The sequence below is a fragment of the Parasteatoda tepidariorum genome, chromosome X2 (genome assembly GCF_043381705.1).
Source record: "Parasteatoda tepidariorum isolate YZ-2023 chromosome X2, CAS_Ptep_4.0, whole genome shotgun sequence".
NCBI lineage: Eukaryota > Metazoa > Arthropoda > Arachnida > Araneae > Theridiidae > Parasteatoda > Parasteatoda tepidariorum.
In genome coordinates, this window is record NC_092215.1 from 37,313,521 (window position 1) to 37,320,953 (window position 7,433).

Below are 7,433 nucleotides of genomic sequence, written 5' to 3' on the forward strand. Positions count from 1 at the left end.
TATATATATATATATATATATATAATATAATTACATTACATATTACAATAATTTACATTAANATATACAGTGGAACCTGTAAAAGTGACCACCTGGGTAAAGTGAGAATCTGAGTAAGGTGACCATTTTCTGCAAGTTTTATTTAAAGAGTCCTTTTTAAAGACTCTTCATAAAGTGACCACCTCTATATAGTGACCATTTGACTTGGTCCCGAGGGTGGTCAATTTAGACAGGTTCCACTGTATATATATATATATGTATATATACTAATAGAACCATTTAGTATTGTATTTGCGGTTTTTTTTACCAGACTAATTGAAAACGATTTCAAAACCGTAAAGGTAAAAAAAAAATTATTTACCGTAAACTTTACAGTTAATTGGGTGGACAGACTAATGCCTGTTATTTCACCGTAATTTTATAATGAAAATTCTAACCGTGTGCATTAAACAGTTTGTGGAAATGCTTTGGCTAAGTTGGTGTCCTGCACAACTTCAGGCATAAAAATTAAGAAATAAATAAACAAATGGAAACAACCTTGTAAGAGACCATAAATTTCTCAGCTTGGAAAAAAAAAGTTTCAAAAGACATTATCGTTGTTTCAGAAAAAGGCTACTTTACATCAGTCCCGAAGCAGTTGAATAATGATAGTATTTCTGAATAAAATGCCGAAAACTTGTGACTCAGACGCAATATCAATTGTTGAAATTATGGAATCCAGTAATGATGAGGACTGTGAATCTTCACATACACTAACATCATTTAATGAAGAATTATCCCTGAAAATGTTCTTCTAAGACTTAAAATTTTCCAACAAGTTTGAAATTTTCTTCCCAAAATCTTTGAAAACTTTCTTCCAAAGACATGACGAACAAGAGAGAAAAATTGATGTTTCGGAATAGTTAGAAAATTCACTGTTTACTTTAAGACAAAAAATGGGTAAACAAACAACATTGTCAAAATTTTTACATTAAAATAATGTTAATTATTCCTCATCACTAAATAAAATATATTCAAATTGTACTTAATTATTTTTCCGAAATAATAATTAAATTCGTATGCATTTAAATTTTAGTTTTCATGGGAACATGTCCCCGATATAACGATGACCCTTTATTTACAGAATTTTAGCCCAGTTAAATATATAGCACTATTAGCGAAAAGACGTGAAGTAATAAAAATAAATCTCAACTGTACACAAAATTTGCAGTTTTGCAGTTGGAACGTAAGAAATTGATTTTATAAATTCGTCTACTTTACAATTGACTGATACATTATTTTACGGCTATTCAGATCATATTTTTAAGCCATAAGTAACCAAAATGTTCATTCAAAGATAAAAGTAAATGTTTAGTACTGAGAAACGTAATTACATTTTTAAGACATCAAAATAAACACTCTTCCATGTATTTACTTATTACACAGTTTTCCAATATCATTTTAGATTACTCTAGTTTTACCCAATAAATGGAAAAATATTTCGAGGTCATTCTAATATCTGTTCCTATAAGTTCTTCTATATTGGTTCAGACAAAAGAGTAAGAACATTTCTCCTGCCACTAATTGGTCGTTTTTTCATCTTTATTTGGTCTGTGGTTCTATTTGGACTCACTGCACCATTAAGGTTTTGTTTTCTGACATAGTTTCTTCTTGTTTGCGATGAAAGATCTACTTTTTTTCAGTTTTTTTGGACATATCGATATTTCTTGTAAGTATGAAGGCCGTTAATGCTCCGAATAATGCTATATATATATTTTATACTTTTTCATCATAATCTCTTGTCAAAGTCTGGGAAACTCAGTAATGCGTTGATTTTTTTTTAAAACTATGTTCCTTTTCTTTATTATTTCCGATTTATTGTGGTACTTTAGAAGATTCAAGAACATTTGCTGCATTGAAACTATCGTTACGATTTATAGAAAAATGGATTTTGACAATCAGTTTACAAAATAAACTATAATACCCCTTTAAACAAAAGTAATTGTAAGTTTGTTTTGCAAATGTTATTAAAAATCATTTTAAAATGAATAGTAAGTAGAAGGTTTAAGACATTATTTTAAACAGTGGTGATTTTTAATTATGAAATTTCTTTTATAAATGTAACAGATTACGGATTTTTTTTAACTTTCTGCATGAATTAGTTTTTCTACTTCCAACGTTTGTATGTGACTCCAGACCATTTTTAAATGATTTCGATACAGAGTACATATATAGCAGGCTTCAAACAGGCTCAAACTAAAAAACTCTAATTCAAAGGAATCTAGAGAAGAAGTCTGTGGTAGATTTAAACAAATTGGTTTAACTTTTATAATTGTAAGCATAACTAAACTGAAATTTAATATCCTTTAACAATATGAATACATTTAATTCAATGAAGTTAATGCAGCGAGAAAAAATTACAAAACAAAAAACGGCCAGAAGATCAAATTGCACACTTCGTGCTCTCCTTATGTATCAGTAGAGAATATCCCAAGCATATGCAACTCCGTATGATATAAAATGTAGACTGACTAAATTCCTGGGAAACTGAGTCCAGTTTCCTATTTCATGAGTTACTTACCTAGTTCATTAGTTAACAGTTCTTCTGTTCTTGAGGATCTTACATAACCGTTAAAGATATTCCAACCGTACGAAACTCCTTGTGATATATAATGCAGACTGAATACAATCCTGGGAAACTGAGTCTAGTTTCCTATTTCGTGAATTGCTATATCAGTTACCTAGCTCATTAATTAACATTTCTTCATCCTCGTGAGAATCTTGCATATCCATGGAGGATATTCCAAGCAAACGCAATTCCTCATGATATATAATGCAGACTGATTACAATCCTGGGAAACTGAGTCTAGCTTCCTATTTCATGAATTACTATCAGTTACATAGTTCATTAGTTAACATTTCTTCAGCTCGTGAAGACCTTATATATGAATGGAGGATATTCCAAGCATACGCATCTCTTGCTGATATATAGTGCAGATTAATTACAATCTTGGGAAGTTGAGTCTAGTTTCCTATTTAATGAGTTACTATCAGTTACTTAGTTCATTAGTTAACAGTTTCTCAGTTAGTGAGTAAGGTCGCTCTTTGAGGTGAGAGGTTATTTTCCAGCTCCAATATTCTAGATAAACAAGGCGGTTCGAGACATTGTATAAAATCTCTTTTTAATATTAATAATTTTAATTTTAGTATATCCTATTGCAATTTGTACTTAACTTTACCTTCTAAACATCCCGCAGTGAACTGATCGCAGAAATACGTTTACCAATAGAACACCGAAGTCAAGTACCACATTAAATCTTGTCTGATTTGTAAACTATATTTGATTTGCTTGTTTAGTTGAAATCAGAACATTTCGCATTATCCTTAACTTGGTTACATATTTTTAGCGATGTCTTTGAAATATGGCAAAAGCACTTCACAGTATGAAAATCCAACCATTAATCCAAAAGTTATAAGAGTGATCTATTCGTTTTCTTTTTTTTCTATTAACCTTGTTTGCTGACTCTTCATCCCTCTTGTTTAAAACCGGAAGCTAGCCAATTGTCGATGTTTGAATAGTTTACTCCAATGAATTTTCTAATTTGGTTACAAATCGCTACAAAATTTTGACAAGGTATTCCTTTAAGGGATTTCCTCCCATTCTTGGCTTTCGATTTAAAAATATGCTGGCAATGAAGAAAATTGGCGGAATAGTTACAATTTATAAGGATAAAACATTGCAAAAGCCATTTAAAACGTTTTCAACTTCGATGAATTTATTCCAGACAGTCTAAGAATAAAATGTCTAAAGCTAGAACATATATCTTTTCCCATAAAATTCTTTTGAGAAAAATTTTTAACAACTTTAATTATTGAAAAACTTTTATAATGAAACATCAAAATAACATAATTCTTTATTTTTAAATTACATTAACTATGCTTTGAGTATTCTTTGATGACACCTTACTAAGTTCAAATATTGGAACGCAATTTTAAGTGTGATTTGAACACAGTATATCGTAGCGGAAAAATCTACTGTTTTTTGAAGAAAAAAATTCCCTCGCTATAAAAACAGCATGAAATATGATAATTAGAAACTGTTTTAATGATATCATGATCTGATATACTATAAATGAAATTTTTGTTTGATTTTTAATTAATTTTTTTTTGGATTCTCTTCATAAATTAACTAAATATTTGATTATATATCAATTTCTGAAATTTTTTCGGCTAGTTTGTGAAACTAGAATGTCGCTTTGAATAATTCTGGAGAACTAATACTAGAAATTATTTTTTTAAATTCTGTAATTGCAACTATTTGACTAAATGCTTTAAATAACTGTCTCATTTATAGTATTTATTTAAACAAATGCTTTATAAGGAAGTTATTATTAAAGGAATTTAAAAAAAAATATTTTTAAAATAAACTGTATTTGAAAATAAAAATATTATAATGTAATTGGGCTGAGGGAATAAGGTTAATTACTTTTATTTTTACTACCAGCAAAAGTATGGATTAAAATGCTAAAAAAAGGAAAATAAATCTAAAGAAAAATCTTTCCTATCATTCGCAAGCAATACATTCTTATTTTCAGTAAAATAACATTCCATCTTTAAATTTTCAGATTTTTATCTTTTAGTCTATCGTCGAATGAAACTTTCAAATCACTTAAAATTTATAAACGAAGTTTAATACTCTCATCTTTGAGGCCCTCAATTTTGATTTATACCATATTTCCATAATAATATACAAAAAAAATGAAATATCAGAGCATGATTCATAGTGTGCAGTTACAGCTCCTCTTTATCAAAATATTTTTCAAGCTTTCAGTCAAGAGTGGATTGAGAAAACAAAGTCTATCCGACCACACAAAATTTATTTTCGAAATAGATATTTTGACCGAATAATCTGAAAGAAAAACGTATCACGTGTCCTGGGGCGGAATCATCCCTAGTGTAACATCTAGGTCAACAATAGCATGTGCACTGCCTCATCGAATCAAAAAGAAGAAAAATAAACGATAAAGAAAAAAAAATCGAAAGAAAATAAAACATTATAGAAAATTTTTCCCTCCCTGTTCTCAACCTTACATTGAAGAATTCCTCCAAAGGAGCCATCCATTCTAACACTGAGACTTAACATTTACCAAACACTTAGCTTACAACTTCTTGAAAGTTATCCTGGGGGAAAGAAGATATATTGGTCATAAAATGGGAAGAAATATGTTAATATGACAAATTTGAATTCTTCTAAAACTTTTAAAGACGTGAATATTTGAAATATGATTTCTAAGTATATGCATATATATATATATATATATATAGNATATATATATATAAAGGTTAAAAATATAGAGAAAACATGGAAAATATGAAGGATTAATGAAAGAGATGAAGAAAAATAATACAATTTTAAGATGATTAAAAAAAAATAGTCCCGCTGTGGACTGATCGTTAAGACACGGTTTCCAGCAGGTCACCAAAGTCAAGCGTCACTGGCTGCAGTCAGCGTGAGGTGGGTGACCACTTGGGTCAGTCTGCGTAGGTATCGAGGGTGTGCGGTATCGGTCCTCGTAAAACTGTTCTACCGTAAAGTGCTCGACTTCGCGTGCGGGACGTCAGGCTACCGAAGCGGGGGTGCCATCCCCTCTGCTGAAGATCAAAATTGAGATGACATGTCTTCGGATCAACCTCAGGGATGTCTCCGAAACCGACGCCATTAGCTCATTGTGCAGCTCTAGTGCGACGTAAATGAACTACTACTACTACTACTTCCAAAAAAATATCAAAAAAAAATTTATCAAATATTAAAAAGCCGGGAAACAAAATAAGAAAAACATATAATATCTTCATCAGCTCACACGATTATACCAGCTAAAAGGAGTGATTTCTGATATTGTATCATTATAGCAAAAGCAAATTATATCAATACAACAGTGTAAGGAGCTATAAAAAAATTTAAACGAAAATAGAACACATTAAGGAGAAATTATTTACGAAATAAAACATATCAAGCAAAAAACAGAAAATAAAATGTAAAGAAAAGTCTGAACAAAACACAAAATGAAATCAATAAAGTGAGTAGCGAACTAAAATTAAATTTACCCGTACCGAAATATTTCAAGAGTGATTTAAAATAATTTCGTGATAATATTGCCAGATTACAAGATATGAAAACAGAAGAGCATAGCGTAAATAGAGGGATCTCTTATGGCACGCTCTTACTGCAGTACAGATGAAGTTTGATTTGTTAGTAACCTTGGATTGTCCCAAATATGGATGCGTTTGAGGAAATTTAAAGTTTATAATTAATAAAGTTGATATTTGACTAAACAATTTTAAAAATCTTTGAAGATTAGCGTTTATTAAAAAAAGAAAGAAAGAAAAAAGAATTATGATTTAACTATTCAAATCCTTAAAAATAGGCTCAAAGAGTGACGTCAAAAACTTACAAATTAGAAAAACAAATTAAAAACGGAAACAAAATGAATACAAAGGGGTAGTTAATAGTAGATAATATTAAGCTCTGAAGCTGCATTAAATATGACCACTAAAACATAGCACAAAAAGGACAAAAAGGAAAAAGTTTTCGAGAGAAAAAACGAAGACATTTAAGAAAATTAATAATTTTTATTTACTGCGCAATACAAGCTAATAGAACTAATTTTTTAGTGATCATCGCACTGTTTTAGTGACATATTTTGCTTTGGATACGTTGATACGATATTAGAAAGCACTCATTTTTGCGCATATAATCGTGTGAGCTGATGAGGAGATTATATATTTTTATTATTTTGTTTTCCAGATTTTTAATGTTCGTTATTGATTAAAGCTTTTTAATTTTTGGTATTTTCTAATATTTTTGCTTAAATATTTCGAAAATTTAATTATTTTTCTTCATCTCTTTAATTAATCTTTATTATTTTCTAAGTTTTCTCTATATTTTTAACTTATTTTATGAGTTCTATATGCCTGCAGCTTATACGCAGTAAATAAAATTTATTCATTTTATCTATATATATGCACTCTATAACAAAAAAATCGACGCACCAAGAAGGAGCTGTCCGATTGAAACGAAAATTAGTGAATAGGAAGACAATGTACAGAATAGTAAATGATTAAAATATCAGAGCAATTGAATAATTTATTGCAGAGTTACAGTAACAAGTTCAATAAGGTGTTGATCCTCCTCTAGCCTGGATACAAGCTGCCACATGGCGTGGCATAGACCGATAAAGCTCCCGGATGGTCTCTTGCGGTATTTCCTGCCAAATTCGATCCAGTTGTCGAACGAGGTCATCAACATTCCGTGCCAGATGCAATCGCCTTCCCATCATATCCCAGACATGCTCGATGGGAGAGAGATCTGGTGATCTGGCAGGCCAAGGAAGAGTTTGACAAGCTTGCAGACAGTTCATAGCAACACGTGCCGTATGTGGTCTGGCATTGTCCTG

General features: G+C 30.4%; 1 long non-coding RNA gene across 2 annotated transcripts in view; it reads left to right on the top strand.

Moving 5' to 3' along the window:
• The first annotated feature begins 1,479 nt into the window (after window positions 1-1,479).
• LOC122271401 (uncharacterized) overlaps window positions 1,480-7,433 on the top strand; it is a 147,010-nt gene continuing 141,056 nt past the window's right edge. Inside the window, exon 1 of one of the 2 annotated variants that reach the window (XR_006226352.2) lies at window positions 1,480-1,708. This is a non-coding gene — a long non-coding RNA (uncharacterized lncRNA). The remainder of the gene's footprint in view (window positions 1,709-7,433) is intronic. The other variant, XR_011638371.1, reaches the window with a different exon arrangement.